Here is a 15,929-nt window from a genome sequence, read left to right as displayed (position 1 = left end):
TATGTATTATTGGGATTTTGTTTTTGTTTACTGTATGTAAGGATTTAGATTGGGTAGGGCCTGTTCAGTTGGTAGAGTTTTGGGTGTTAATTAATTAGGTGGTTTTTGTTAGATGTTGTTTATAATTTTTGAAAGATTTCTTTATTTAATGTTTTTAAGGTGGTTTTTAATAGTTTATTGTATTTTTAATTTTGTTTGTAGCTGGTGTATGGTAGGGGATATGGTACACTTATTTAATGTTATGTTTTTTAGTTTAGGCGTTGATAAAGCTGTTTTTGAAATGCGTTTTATTGTTTGATTTCATTTTTTTAGGGGTATTATGTTTTTACAGGATTGTAAAGTGGCCAAGTGACTGTCCCCAACAGCTCTGGCAGAGCCCAGCTGGGCTGTGACCATGGTGGCCACGTTCCCGATGTCACCCTCGTGTCCCTCTCAAGGCTGCTCAAGCAGAAGCAGATTTTCCTGGCAAGGCACAGGAATGGGGAGGGGAGCATGAAAGGAGCCAGGCTGGGCCACCACGGAACGTCCCCAAGTGTGACTTCAGGGCTGGCTGGAGACCATGGAGAGCTCCCACAGGAGTTTTATTTTGGTGAGTGGCAGCTGCTGCTCCTCCTGCTCGGCAGCCCCAGGTCCTGGGCAGGATCAGCCCTTCCGTGGTGTCTCCACAGAGCTGCCAGGATCCCCGCCCATCCTCAGCAGCCGTGGCCACAGGACTCTGCAGCCTCTCCCACGTGGGAACTCCCAGCCCTCGCAAACTCCACGGAACCCCAGAACCGAGGATTCCCTGAGCCACAGCTCCAAGGAGACAAAAGGAGAGAAGCCACTGCTTATTTTTAGAGACAACCTTATGATTCCTGAGCACGTGGCCCAGGCAACACTGCACAGGCAGCCCCAGATTGGCCACAATCTGCTTTTCTTCTTGACAGACATCACGTCTGAATCTCTATCTCCACAAGATGCTCCCAGGAGAGGAGACATTTAGAGACGACCACAATGTACAACATTTCTGAAAGGTCGCTGCCTGCACCAGGCAACGAGGAGCAGGAGCCACTCATCAGCAACAGGGGTTTGGGGAGGTGTTTAATATTCCATGAGCATCTCTATTTCTCTACCAAAGTGGATAACTCTTCTAAAAGTAGGGGAGGGGAGCAGGGCAGGTGGGTGCTGGGCTCTTGTTTCCACCCAAGGTGGGTTGGCTGAGCCACCAGTCAGAGCTGAATCTCCACTGCTGCTGGGAAAGGGTGGCTGAGAGTGAACCTGACCTGGGCCTCAACAGCCTCAGAACCTGCTGGACCACACGAGAGCAGAGGCTGAGCTTGGTTCCCCCTCTTCAGCTGCATCCCAGACCACCTTGTTGCCACTGAACTGTTCCACTGATGCCACCAGGAACCCTGGAGTTGAACTTCACACAGGGGCTGTGGTCCCTGGGTGGACAGCAGGGGCTCTTTTATTGAGGGTTCAAGTGAGAACTTTTAATTTGCAGAAGCCCATTAACATCAGGGGCAGGATGAGGAGGGGTTGGGAGGCAATGCAGGGTCACACCCCATGGCCCACTTCCTGATGTTTTCCCATCCCAGCCTGTCACCAGGACCAGGTGCTGGCCACAGCCCCCAAGGCGTCCCTGTCCCTGAGCAGCAACACAGCCAGGAGAGGCCCCAGCAGCAAGGTGACAGCCCAGGTCTGGGAGACTCCCACTGCAAACCCAGCTTTGTCCTCTCCCACCAAAGCTGGGCTTTGCCAAGGTCCCCATTCCAGCCCAAAGGTGCCCATCCAAACCAACCTGTGGCCAAGGCTTGCCCAGTCTCAGATTTCTCCCCAGCCTGGGAGTGGGGACAAGGAACCCAAACCCCTGGCAACTGTCCTGGCATCTCAGCTGTAGGGCCCACCTGACATTTGTTGCTGCTGGATGTACAAACCATGAGAGCCCAGCAGCACAGATGTGACAGTCACCACAGGCACACAGAGAAAGGCAGGGCCAAGCTCCTGCCCCCACAGAGACACAAACACAGAGCATTAAATGAGAGAGGGGCATTTGCTCCTTCCTCTGCAGCTTCCTCCCCCTCCTGCCTCTCTCCTGAGCTCATCCCTCACCTCCTGCACCAAAACACAGCCTGGGAGCACACCAGGAGCAAAGCCAGAGCACCGAGGGCAGCGTGGCCGAAGGGACCCGGGAGGGGACAGAGGCAATGTGCCAGAGCCTGGCCAGGCAGGACATGCCCAGGCCGTGCTGGGGACACCTCCGGGGGTGGTGTGTCCCCCATCACCCAGAGCAGCAGGGAGGGTCCCTGTGCCTTCGCTGCTCCAAGGCAGCAGCTGGGTGGGGAGGGAGGTGCGGGGCAGGATGATGAATAACGAGGCAGGGGCTGTGCCGAGGCTCCTTTCGGAGCGCTGATGATGACGCTGCTCGGGGGCGTGCGGAGCGCTGGGGATGCTGACGTGCAGCCACCCCCCAGTGCCAGCACTGGTCCCAGCCTGGCCAGCGGTGCCCAGCAGAGCCCTGCCCTGCTGCTGGACGGTGATTTCCCGGTGATTTCAGTGCCAGCTGCCTCCCACGGGCTTTGCCCCAGTACACGACCTCATTTGTCCAGCCGGCCCCGCCGTGCCAGCCCTCGTTAGATCAGCTCGTTCATTAAGCTCAGCACTTCAGTGATGCTGGCCTGAGCCCCTCAGGGGGCTGGCACATAAATCACACCCTGATCGCTGTCACTGGCTGCCAGTGCTGGACCTTTGATGGCAAAATCTCCTCCTAATCCCTCACCTGAACTGTGGTGACACCGGTCAGGGCAGTCCCAGCCACCCCTCCAAGCTCCTGGATAAAACAATGGCTCTTTGCAGCCTTGACCCTCAGGAAGGACCCTGTTCCTGAGGGCTCAGCCCATGGGAGCCTTCACCCATGGCAGGGGGTGCCCAGCAAGCCCAGCTTCCCTCTGGAGACGGAGCTCGGAGTTCTGGCTGCTGCCAGCCAATCTCTGCACCTTGGCAGGGAGATCCATCATTCCAGAGGCTTTAATCCAACTAGACTGCTGGACATGTGTGCAGAGGAGCAGACTGACAGGCCAGACTGATGGACAGCTGCCTGCTCCAAGGCCAGCAGGGACAGGCAGCTGTGGCTGGAAAACAGCCCGGGCCCAGCAGGACTGCTCAGCTCTGCAGGAAGCAGCTCCGAGCTCTGGGAGCAAAGCTCTGCGGGGGCAGGGGGGGCACGGGGCAGAGGTGGAGCCCCTGCCCTGCTTGGAGTGGGAATTCCAGCCAGGAGGAGCACAGTGACAGCTTTCCCTCCTGCTCCCAGCTCTGCTCAGCATCAGTCCCTGGCTGAGTGCATTTTTAAAGACCTGTCTACAGCTGCTGCTTCATCGGAGATTTTATTGCCATCCCAATTATGATCATGGGAGCAGCGAGAGCAAAATGCCATTACAGGGGTGAAATGGCTCCTGACATCCCAATCCATCCCTGTGGCGCCAGACGGGAGCGGGACTGGGACCAAGTGCCTGAAATAATCCTGGAGAGGGGAGGGGGACAGGGGGGTTCACCCCAGCCCTGCTGAGACCCTCCTGCCTCGCTGCCCAGATTCCAGAGGGGCCCAGCAGAGCCCGGGGGGGTCCAGCTGTGCCATCCCCAGAACTCCCCCGGGCTGCAGGATGGCAGTGGTGACATTTGGAGCGAGACATGCTGGCGTCAGTCCCCAGATCTGCGGCTTCAGGGCATCAGCTGGGGCACCAGGACAGCAGCTCCTTTCCCGTGTGCAGCCCCAAGACGATCCCAAAATCAGAAATCTCCGTGGTGGCAGGGAAAGGGGACAGCAGGGCCTTGTGGCTTCACTCCCTGTCCAGCATCTGGACAGCAGAGCAGGGGCAAAGCCTCCAGAGCTCCTCTCCCAGCTGATGCACTCCCAAATCTCAGGAAATCCATCCAAACCCCAAACCACTGCCCCTCAAACTGATGCTGCACAGGGATCCTGGCACAGCCAAGGCTGAGGGGCCAACAGTGGCCAAGGCTGGGGTCCCTGCTGGGGCCCCACTGCTGCCTGCCACCAACCCTGAGCAAGTAGCCGAGCTCAGCACCTCAGAGCTTCACATCCCAGCTCCACCAGAGCGACTTCTTGCTCGTTCTGGGGTGGTGACAACAGGCTGGAGATCTCCCAGCTGGACCACAGGACAACTGTCTGGCCCAGTGCTCCTGCTGCACAAGGAGGTGGGGACAAGGAGGGGGCTAATGCCACCAAGCAGGGATGGCCATGAGGTAAAAATGAGCTGGATTTTGAGTGTCCCAGTGCACAATCCCCAATCCCACTGGAGCCCAGGGAGTTCTCACCGTTCTGCAGGTCCAGGGCTGCTCCGACATTGGGATCTGCTGAGGCATTGGAGCCTGGGAATGTTCATGAGGTGAAGTGTCCAGCACAGCCAGCCTCGGCTCCTCTGCACAGAAAGCACAAGGAGACCCCTGTCAGTCACCTTCCCCCAGTGTCCGCAGCAGAAATCCCAAATAAACTCCTCCAAAGCCCAGGGATGTGGCACCCAGGCACTTCCCAGAGAGGGGGAGCATCCTCAGTGCTGCTCCAGCCAGATGTGTGACCTCACCATTGCAGCTTGCCTGGTTTTATCTATATAAACATATATAAAAATATAAAATTACGTCACACTTTGTGCCCTGAAGGATCCTCTCCCCACCAGGAGAGTGTCGGAGCCCAGCCCTGCCGTGCGTAGCTCTGGGTGGAGCAGGGAAGACACGGCCCTGCCCTTTGGGAATCCTGCAGGGAATGCAGGAGGGGAATGAACCCACCCAGTGAGTGCCCACAGCCCAGGAGGCCTCGAATCTGCAGAGATTTCATCCAAACGTGCAAGCAGAATTGTCACTGCCCGGACTCCCAGTCCCGTGTCCTTTGGGCATTTTAGGGGACTGGGGGGGTCGGGAGATGCTCCCAGCACTGATGCAGCAAATGCTGAACAAATGATTTGCTGTGGTTTGACTGAATTGCTTTGAACTCTCTGGCTCAAGCTTAATTTGCCTGTTGCAAAGAAAGGGGGAATTTAAATAGCTCCTTTTGTGCAGAAATCCTGGTTAACAGCCCTCAAATGTCCCCGGCTCGGGTCCTGCTCAGTGACACCCACGCAGAGACGCTGCAGCTGCAGCTCAGCTCAGCTCTGTGCCTGCTCCAGACCTCGCTCAGGGCTGGAAGGTGAGGTTTGGGTGGGCAGCAGCAACCAGGGGAGTTAACTCCTGCTGGGAGAGGCTTGGGGAGCCTTAGGTGAAGGAGGTTTCCACGGCAGGGATTTGCTGGGGAAGAGGAGCCGGCTCTGCAGCAGCAGATGGCCCCGGGGGCACAGGGACCACACCCCTGGCACATCCCGGAGCCAAGAATCCCGGCAGGATGGAGCTCTCCAAACCCCAGTGGTGTCCACAAGCTGCTTGTGGATGGGTAAATCCTCCCTTCTGGGGTTCCCACAGAACTGACAGTGCCCAGCGCTCTGGAAAGGCTAAAATTCCTCCAGGAAAGCAGCACCAGCCCAAAGCTGAAGCCAGAGGGATTCCCTTCAAACCTGCAGGTTTGGGCTCAGCCGTGCAGGGACAGTGCTGAGGGTTCCACACTCCTGCTCACCTGTGAGGCTGCAGGACTCCAACCAGTGCCCAGCAATCCCAGCCCATTCCCCACTCCAGACCACGTTCCCATTGTCTGCTCTGCCTGAGAGAACCATTCTTCTCCCTGGAATGGCAGGAACCCACAATCCCAGCTCCCAGAAGGTCCCAGTGTCAGTGGGATACACTGAGCCCTTCACCCCGTCAGTCCCTGGGTGGCAGGGATGCAAATCCCATGTGGGATGCAGGGAACTCAGTCAGAGATGCTCCCCAGTAAAAGAACAGCACTAAACCCCCACAGCAACAGAAATCTCCTGCCCTGGGCACGCCAGAGGTTCCTGCTGGAGCCAGGGGATGCACCAGACCCTCCAGGAGGAAGGGCTTGGACAACAAGGACAGCTCAGGGCTGGCAGGATGGAAAAGCCCAGGAGCACAGCAGGATCCATCTCCTCAGGAACCTGCCCTGCAGCACACACGTGTGGGAGTAACTCCGACCCAGCACCTGAAATAAAAGCAAGAATGATCCAAACCAAGCCCTGAGATGCAAAAACGACCCAGAAACACCTGAGCCTGCCCTCAGCACCTGCAGGGAGGAGCTTGTGGCACCTCCAGCAACTGCAGCTGGTGCAATCCCACAAGGAATTTGTCTCCAGGAGATGCAGTGTGTGTGCTCTGAGGGACAGGGGCTGATGTACACAGATCTGCTGTGGATCCCTGGTGCTGCTCCAGTCCTGGGAGATGGGATAACTGGGAGGGAAGTGGGTTTGGTTCACCTGCAGCACCACGTGTGGGACTCACACACTCAAATATTCCAGCAGCAACGGAGCCATCGCCATCCAAGGGTTAATCCCAACCACAACAGCTCAGCTGCTGCTCCCCATGGCCAGGCTCCAGCCCCGGGGATGGAGAAGGTAAAATTTCAATCCAATTCCAGCAGGCTGGACACAGCCACGTATTTACTGCAGTCAGCCCAAAGGTGCTCAGCTCCTGGCACTGAGCAGCCTCTCCTGCCCTCCCTGAAAGGCTTCACTCCCAGCCCTGCCTGGGCATCAGAAATGGGATTTAAGCTCACTCAGAAACCACCTGGGCTTGGCTTGTCAGGTGAGCCCCTTTTTCCCAGCCCTGGGAATGAGCAGGGGCTCAGCTGATGTCTTGGCATTTGTTTTTGGCAGCTCCCGGGTCACTTAGCAACCTCTGTCTCAGGTTACCTCTGGGGGTTTTGTCTGCAAATACATTTTAATCCTTGTGAAAGGGGACACACCAGCACGTGGGTGAAGTGGCTAAAGCCTCCTTTGGTCCCACGTGGTGACACCAGCACAGCTCCCTGGCCCTGTGTGTGTTTGTGCCACCAGGGCTGTTGTCACTTCCTGCTCCTGTGCTTTGTGTTTTACTCCAAACTTGGATTTGAACTCTTTTCTGGGCTACTCCAGGAACCAGGAGGAGCCAGGAGAGGATTCTCCTCTCCCTGGGTGCCACACAGGACCTGCTTCTCCATCAAGGAGCTTCCAGTTCTGCACACAAGTTCCCCTTGAACAAAGAAATTCCGCAGCAAATCCAAAGGCCAAACAGGACCCAAGAGTCCTGGAAATCAGCAGAAACCTCCAGAGAACCACACCAAGGTGCCCAAGTTGAGCTCTTGTAAGGCAGGAGCATCCCTTGGGCTGTGCAGAGCAACCCTTCCATGCATGGCAGCAAATCTGGCTCATCTCAGAGCACTGCAGAAAGGGACCTGGGGGTCCTGGTCGGTGGCAAGTTGGATCTGAGTCACCACTGTGTCCTGGCAGCCCAAAGGGCCACCGTGTCCTGAGGGGCACCAGGCCCAGGGAGGGATTGTCCCACTCTGCTCTGCAGTGGGGCAGCCTCACCTCCAGTGCTGGGGGCACCTTGGGCACCACAAGATCAGAAGGAGCCAGAGGTGTTGGAGAGTGTCCAAAGGAGGGACACGGAGCTGGGGAAGCTCTGAGGAGCAGCTGAGGGCACTCGGCTCGTTCAGCTGGAGCAGAGGAGACTGAGGGGAGACTCCTCGGGGGCTGCAGCTCCTCCCGAGGGGAGGCAGAGGGGCAGGGGCTGAGCTCTGCTCTGGGCCAGGGCCAGGAGCCCAGGAAGGGCTGGAGCTGTGCCAGGGCTTGGCATGGAGCTCAGGGAAAGGTTCTTCCCCCCGAGGGTGCTGGGCACTGCCCAGGCTCCCCAGGGAATGGTCCCGGCCCCAAGGCTGCCAGAGCTCCAGGAGCGTTTGGACAGCGCTCTCAGGGATGCTCAGGGTGGGATTGTTTGGGGGGTCTGTGCAGGGACAGGGGCTGCACTCATCATCCCTGAGGGATCCAGCTCAGGATATTCTGGGATTTTATCATTCCATGGACCCCAGGACACCTGATAGTGCCCAAAATCCAGCTGGTGTCACACAGCCTTGGTATCCAGGAGCATTAAGCCAGACTTTTGCTCATTAGTGTAATTAATGTCAGATTTCCCAGCCAGCTGAGCTTCCAGCTGACCTTTAGTTATTGAAATATGAACAACAAAAATGACACATTACCACGGGGAGGTGTCACACGCTGCTCATTTGAAATCCTGTCTCAGTGACAGGCCCCCAAAGAGTTTCTTTCTGCAAAAGTAAATGGGAAAATTTGGAAAATGCTCAAGCAAGGAGGAAAAATTCAACTCCACAGCAGCACAGCAGGGACACAGCATCTCCCAGCTTTAGGGGCACAGCCAGAAATGATCCCAGGGAGACAAATGGAGGGAGAAATGAGGCAGAGCTGTTAAAAATGAAACAGAGGAAAGAAGATCTGTTTCTTAGAGTCTTGGGAAAGTCACTGAGGTGGAGACAGCTGAGCCAGGACTGAGGCAGCAGGGACAGGGCCCCAGGCCATGGAGTGATCCCTGCACAGGGACAGCTCTGCCCAGCATGAACTCAGGGGCAGCAACAGCCTGAGCCAGAAAGAAGCTCGGGGCAGGAAAAAAACGCCAAAAACCCGGCAGCATTGTCTGGTGCTGGATGAGCCTGACCCAGCAGATCACAGCCCCATTTGTCACTGCAACAGCAACAACCTGGCCCTGGATTTCCAGAGGTTTGCAGATGTTGCTGCAGGCTGAGCAAGGCAGGGGAAGGCAGTGGTGCCAAATCCCATCAGGACACTCCCGATGGGAATTGCTTTGCCACAAGGCTGGGGCTGGATGTAAAAGTGACCCTGAAGGTAAGAGGAGAAACCAGTTCCTGAAATGTGGAGGGCCCAACCTCCAGAATAACTGCTGGAATGACTTCCAGAGCACTGGGCATGGCTGGCAGGGATGTTGGCATCACCCACTGCACTTCCCTGGGAGCAGCCCCAGGCTCCTACTCCTCATCATGCCCAGGAATAAGGACTAAGGAAGGCAGGATTATCTCCCCCCCCCTCCATTAGTCACACTTGGTTAATATTCCTGCTTATGGAAAAAGGTCACAGTTTCTCTCTCACTTATGTCACTCCACCTTCCATTTGCAATTGCAGGGTTCTGCTCCTTTTCCATCCCTAATTAATGTTCAATTACAGGGTCCTGCCCCAGCCCACCACCAGGCACAGGTCCGGGGCCGTGCTGCCTCTCTGGGGTCTCCCTGTGGAAAACTGACCCAAGAACAGCCCTTTTTCCTCTGGCAGCACGGCAGGAACCAGATGGACTTGCCTTCAAATGAGATTTAAATGGAAAAACACAAAATAGCTCCTTGTGCCAATATGGAAGGGTTGGTGTCCAGCTGTCCTGAGCACGGGAAGGTCAGCCTGGGTGACCCTCTGGAAAAGGAGGCCAGAAGCACCAAGCACCCTCGTGGTTTGCTCCTCTGGCTGCACCACTGAGAAGGGCTTGGAAATGATTCCTTCCACTCTTCCTGAGGGAAAACAATCTGCTCACCTTCCTTTATGTTGTTTATAAAAGTTTTCTTTATGCCCTTTAAGTTTTAAGCCTGCCTTGCTTTTGCTCCTAATCCCCTCTCACAGCAGGAAAGGAATATATGGAAATTGGCAAATCAAACCCCCTACACTGAGATATTCCACCCTGGAGATGTGGCTGAGAGAGTTTGGATGCTCAGGGAGAGCCCCTTGAGCTTCCCTGCCCTGCAAACCTCTGCTGCTGCTGCTGTGAGGAGCACTGTGAGGACTGTGCTCAGGAGGCTTCAGAGGATGGAAAAAAGCCTGAATCCCCCTCAGTTCATGCTCCATCCCCACTGGTGGCACCTGGCCCAGCAGCTCCTGTCACAGCCATGGCTCCAGCCAGGGGAGCTGATCCCACAGAGCAGCCATCGACACCCTCCTGGCTATTTCAGTTTATAGATGAACGCCCTCATCCTCCTGGACCGAAACAGTGGCCACACTGAGCAGGAAAAGCAATCAGAGCTTTGGGGGAGCTTTCTGGATGGGAATTGAGTTGGAGATCAGGAGCATCCCCCACTGCAGGTCGCTGTTCCTGCTCCTGCTTCCCTCCCGTGCCTGCTGGGATTTGTTGCGTGGCACAGCCACGATGTCCCACACTCCCAGCTCTGAAGCCAGCAGGGGCTTCTCCTCCTCCCTGGCAGCAGCAGGACTGTCCCCACCACCCAAAGTCCCCCCAGTTCCCACACAACTCTCTGGGAACATCAGGGTCCTGTGCCGTGACAGGGACAGAGCTTGGGCTCAAATGCACCCAAGGGCAACAAGAGGCAGAGAGGGACAATATTTGGTTTAAATTTTTCCTGAATTCCCTTCCCACTGAATATTTTCTCTTCTCCTTTCCAAGAACTTGCATTATTTCTCCCTGTCTCCCTCTAGCAACGGTATCTGGGAGAAACAATGAATTTTTAATAGGAGGGGGCGGTGGGAAGAGGCAGACCCTGAAGCAAGGAGAGAAAACATTGATCTGTTAAATCACCCCCATCAGCAGGAAACCACATTTAAGGGAGAGGGAGCCACGTGAGGACCACACAGCAGGGTCGTGGTCCCCTCTTTTCTCTGAACCCAGCAGATGCTCTACAAGCCCCAGGCAGGGTGAATCCTGCTCAGAGGAGCCCTCCCAGCCACTCCCCACACCCCTGGCCATGGCTGATGTGGGTGCAGGACCCCCAAGCAGGCCCTTGCACAGGGAGGGGAACCCTCCAGCCCTCCTGTCCCCCAGCACTGGGGTTGTTCCTCTGCAGCACCTTCCCTGGGAGGGTGCCCTGGCACAGGGTGCCCAGAGCAGCTGTGGCTGCCCCTGGATCCCTGGCAGTGCCCCAGGCCAGGCTGGGATTGGAGCAGCCTGGGACAGTGGAAGGTGTCGCTGCCATGGCAGGGGTGGCACTGGATGAGTTTTAAGGTCCCTTCCAACCCAAACCATTGGTGAATCCACGATCCCAAAGCTGAGCTGTACCCACCTCCTGCTCTCCCCTCTGCCCTGCAGGGCCAGGGCTCCTCCCCAGGAGCTGAGGATGCCCAGCTCCCCTCCCTCATGCCTGGCCCTGTCTCCCCATCACAGCCCGAGCCTAAATATAGTCCCTGGTTCTCTCTTCTTGTAGACACAACCGGTGCTCTGAGTCAAAGTCCTTTCCCATGAACTCACTGTTGCTTAATAAAGCACAAACCCTCGGAGACCTTGATGCTGAGATCTGTCATTTTAATTCCCAGTAACACTTGTTCCTCTCCACTCCAGTATGTGGCCGCTGCTATTTTGGTTGGCACATCGGGAGCTGAACAAGGAGCTCTGGCGCTCCAGATCTGAGCTGGGCAGAGCTGGGACAGCTTTGAAAACCAAACCCTCCTGATGGATGGGGCTGCAAGTGGCAGCTGAGCTCGTGGTGGCATGAAAAATTCAGGGGGAGGAAGGCAGGGAAGCAAGGGAAGAGCTGGGCTGAGGCAGAGGAAGGAGGAGGGCACGCTCAGGGAGATGGATCCTGCCTCTGCTGCCGGGCTGGATCCCAGCCTTGGGGTGCCCATGTGGATGCCAAGGCACCACAGCAGCCTGGGGATCACAGCCCAGACCCTCCATGCTTTGTTTTTAACCCATCCCTGGTAAAGCTGTTTCTGTTTGCCCAAATTCTCCATCCAAATCTCTGCTGTTTGGTTGTTCTGGGGTGAATTTGGTGCTGTCCTCAGCTTGCCCATTTTACCTGGGAAAGAGGGAATGGCAGCCCCTGCCCGGGCCTGGGGTGGGCTCTGCTCTCCCACCACCAGGGCTAATTCTCCACTCTGCCACCCCCATCCTGCCCAGCCTCAGCCCCCACCTCGGGGGGTTCCAGCCCCAAAACACCACAGCTTCAATGGGATCCGAAGGAGAATCCAGCACATTCCATTGCCAATGGCTGAGCAAGGCTCGGCCCAGCCTGTCCCACTCCAGCATCCCTGGTCCCACAACCCCTGGGCCAAACCTTGTGGAAGCAGCTGCTTTGTCCTTGAAGGTAAACCCTACAAAAACTTCACAACAGAAGAGTCAGCTGAGGGTGCCCAAAGCCCAATCCATTTCCCTTCCACAGCCACTGTGGCTCTTGGCAGCTTTTCCAAGCATTCTCGTGGGATTTATTGCTTTTCATCTCCTCTCACATCTCTGCTCTGAACATTTCTGCCCTCGCCTCTTTGTTTTGGGGCTTTTCCAGGACTCACAGAGTGGGGCCTTTGGGTTCAGGCAGCACCTTCCCTCCTCCCTGCAGCCCCATGGACCACAGACATCGTGAGGATGCTCCGTGATGCTCCCCCTGCCTGCTCAGCCAGTCCCATCACTGCTCCACAGCCACACACAGGCAGCAGCAGTTTGGCTGCCTGAGGGACTGTGCCACCCTCCAAATCCAGGCCTCCACACCACAGCCATGTACACCAGGGAAACTGAGGCACGAGATGCACACAGAAGGATTTTGGAGCCTCGTGGCGAATCAGTGCCACTGGGGACAAGCCCAGGATGGCCTCACTTGGCTCCCACCTCCTTCCCTTGGAGCTGTGGGACTGGGGACGTGGGGAGATGTTGCTGGTGACAGGTGTCCCACCCGGGCTGCCCACGATTCCCAGCACGGGAATCGCCGCTGCCCACGCACAGCACACCCGGCCACGTGCTCCACATTCCCGGCGTTATTCCCAGGGCTTCCAACACCTCTCTCCTATCCCAGGGATGTGAACGCAGCTCTGAGCTGCTGGAGCAGCCCAACTCCTCCTGCCTTATGGCAGCTCTGGCTCCTCATGGAGAGAACAGGAGCCACCTGCTCCCTGCTGGGATGCTGGGGGGGGGGAAACAGGAGTGATCCGACAGCCAGGAGTTGGGAAAAATCCATCCCAAACACATGGATTGAAAACCTTTAAATGCTGAGGGCAGCCAGTGCTGAGCCTGGCTGTGCCGCTGGGCTGTGAGTCCAGTGTTTAATTTGGGCCCAGGAGGGAAGAGCAGGGATTAGGTTTGGGCCTTGGAGCCAGGGATGAGTTCTCTGGTGAGGCAGAATTAGCACAGCTAATAAAAGCAGACATTCCTGAGCTCTAAACACTACAAAATAGGAAAAAAGCCCCCGGCCCTGCTATCTTCAGCTGGAGATCAGCAAAAGTGCATCCCTCCAGAAAGGCTGAGTCTGGCAGGACCCAGCCGTGCCTGGGGTGTGTCCCAGCTCTGCCCAGCTCTCTGTCCCAGCTCTGCCCAGCACAGCCACGTCCCACCCTTGGCATTGATGCCCCAGACAGGAGAAACACAACCCAGCCCCTGTTCCTCCTGCTCCCTCCTCCAACAGGGCAGGATAAAAGCAAAATCGACTGATTTTGAAGCCAACTCTTTCCTGAAGCTGTTTTGCCTCCTGCTCTCTGCTCACGGGATGCTCCTCCAGCTGTTTTGCAGGCTGGGCATTGGAGAGCATCTTCCCCCAAGCTCAGCCCACAACCCAAGCGTTTTGGGAAAGGCTGTAGGGTTTTTGCAATGTGAAAACCATAAGAAATCCTGGGTGGACCAAAAGTCCCCTCTCCAAGCTGGCCAGAACCCAGCTGGCTCCACCAGTCCTCCAGCAGCAAGAGGCAGCAGCTCCGCTGCCTCCCCTCCACGAGTGCTACAGAAACATCAGTGATAAAAACAGTGCAAAATTAAACCAGATCAATCCCAGGCTGCCCAACTGGCAGCTCCCCAACTCACCCTCAATTATTCTCCCATTTAAAGGACGTGCACCACGTTCTCTGCCATGCCCTGGGGTGCCCTGATTTTATCCAACCTGCAAGAGGTGATGGAGCTTTGGGGGCAGAGCAACCACAAGGGCCCTGCACTTCTCAAAGGATTATTGCAGGGTTCAACACCTGCATTTTGAATTTTAACCCACACAAAACCATATCATTGCTGGACAGCTCTGCTCCTGGAGGGCTTTTTGGTTTCAATGCCTCGTGTTTTGATTGAGAGGTTTGTAGGAACTTTCCCTGACTGGATGAAGCTTTTACCCTGGTGATACCCCTGCACTAGGGCTGGGTTTTGGGGTCTCCATCCTGCAGGCTGCACATCCCCAGCCAGGGTGAGAGACCACCCACAAAACCAAGCAGCAGCCAGGAGCTCTGCTAGGCCCAGGCTGGTGTTCCCCAGGTTACCAAAGATCCCCAATCCCGGTCACTTCCCGCTCCAGCCGCTCTGGTTCCAGTGCTCCTCACTCCCGAGGGCTGCCTTGGTGCTCTGGGTGCTGCCAGGCTGCAGGCACGGCTCCACTCTCCATCTATTTCACAGGCACTCTGCCTTCTGCTGCCATCCCCTCCCTTCCTGGTTGCTCTTTTCTCCTTCCCAAAAACCTCGTCTCAGGGTAAGGCTGGGCAGGAATAGAAAAAGCAGCTGCTCCTCTGCAACTGCTGCCTGTGCGAACGCCGCGGGAATTGGAGCACCTTTTGTCAGGTTTTAGCTCAAATCCACTTCGCAAGTGGATTAAGGAACTGGCACAAAAGTACACTGGAGGGAGAGTGGGAAGAGGCAAAGGCTGCTATTCCAGCACGGCAGTAGGAGCCAGGAACGCTGTGCTTGCTGCCTGCTCCATTTCCCCGAGAAACACAACCCGGTAACATCCGCGGCTAAACCAACCCTCGGAATTTTCGACAGGAGAATCCGCCTAAAATCCGGGAAGCTCGGGGAAGAGGCAGGAAGGGCCCTGGGGTGGCGAGGAGTGAGGACCTGCAGCAGCGCCCGGGGGGAAACACGAACGAGAGGAGATGGGAAAAGCTTTCCCGACTGCCGGCGATGCTCGGACCCGCGGGGCTGTGCCGGGGAAAGGGGCTGCGAGGCGGGGGGGGGGGCACTGCGGGTACCGGACCCCCGGGGATGGAGCGGAGCAGGGGCTGGGCACCACCGGCATCCCCGGCGCGACCCTGCCCGGGGGCACCAGCGCTGCCCGCCGTGCCGAGCCCCCTCCCCGGGCACAGCCGGGGCTGCGGAGGGGCCTGGCGGCCGCGGGCGGTGGGCGCAGCCGGAGAGGAGGAGAAGGAGGGATGGATGGAGGGAGGGATGGAGGGAGGGATGCAGGGAGGCTGCGAGTCCCCAGGAGCGGCGGGGGCTCGGCGGCCGCCCCCCGGCGCCACGTGTGCGGCCCGGCACGACCCCCCCGGCCCCGGGACCCCGCACTCACCGCTCGGCTGCCGCTGCGGGGCTGCCCATGGTGCGGCGGCGGCGGCGGCGCGGGCAGAGCCGCAGCCCCGGGGGCGGCGCGGCGGCGGCTCCGGACGGACCCCGGCCCGGCCCCGGCCCGTCCCCGGGGGCGGCGCGGCGGCGGCGGCAGCGCCTCTCCAGCCGAGCGGGCCGAGAGCGGAGCCGCCCCCCGAGCCCCCCGCCCGGCCGGGGGAGGGACGGGGTCGGGGGCGATGCGCGGCTCCGGGCGGAGAACCGGCACGGCCCCGGAGGAACGCGGGGAAGGGCACGGGGGTCTCCTCCCTGCGCAGCCGTGAGCAAAGGGGAGGGGGTCCCCCGGGCAGCCTGGGGTGTCCAAGACTCGGAGTGCCCTCCCTGAGGTTCCCAACTCCATGCCAGCACCATGGGGTACCCCCGACCACCGTGCCTGGGCTCCCTCCATGCCAGCACCCGCAGGTGCCCACCTGCCACCCTGCCTGCCCCAGGACAGGGTCTGGGGTCCACCTCACCCTGAGCTGCCCTCTGCACTGAAGGTGGAGGTGGTCGTGGATGAGGACAGCCATGTCCCCGCCATCCCATGGGAAATTTGGGTAATCAGGGCACAAACTGAGCTGTGACCCCAGGAATGAGCGCAGCCCCCAGCCCAACCAGGGCTCCCGTGTTTGTGCCCCCGCACTGGGCTCCACTGTCCCTTGCAGCAGTGCCAGGGAGATGCCAGGCTCACGGGAAAATGAGCTGGAGCCCCCCGGCAGCCCCCCCATCCCGCATGGGGCCAGCACTCACCATTGCCCATTCCTCCTTGGAGTTCTCCTCTTGCTCCT

The 15,929-nt window shown here is 57.9% G+C and overlaps 2 protein-coding genes across 2 annotated transcripts in view; both read right to left on the bottom strand.

Moving 5' to 3' along the window:
* PEAK3 (PEAK family member 3) overlaps positions 1-4,416 on the bottom strand; it is a 22,266-nt gene extending 17,850 nt beyond the window's left edge. Inside the window, exon 1 of the mRNA XM_088179199.1 lies at positions 4,312-4,416. The gene's annotated coding sequence lies outside the window, so the exon portion shown is untranslated. The remainder of the gene's footprint in view (positions 1-4,311) is intronic.
* LINGO3 (leucine rich repeat and Ig domain containing 3) overlaps positions 1-15,929 on the bottom strand; it is a 26,375-nt gene extending 10,446 nt beyond the window's left edge. Inside the window, exons 1-2 of the mRNA XM_014884402.2 lie at positions 15,892-15,929; positions 4,312-4,415 (exon numbers count right to left, since the gene is read on the bottom strand). The gene's annotated coding sequence lies outside the window, so the exon portion shown is untranslated. The remainder of the gene's footprint in view (positions 1-4,311; positions 4,416-15,891) is intronic.

This window comes from Sturnus vulgaris, chromosome 26, assembly GCF_052056855.1.
Source record: "Sturnus vulgaris isolate bStuVul1 chromosome 26, bStuVul1.hap1, whole genome shotgun sequence".
Taxonomy (NCBI): Eukaryota; Metazoa; Chordata; class Aves; order Passeriformes; family Sturnidae; genus Sturnus; species Sturnus vulgaris.
The sequence above is the reverse complement of the archived record's forward strand: the minus strand, read 5'-3'. Positions and strand labels throughout refer to the sequence as shown.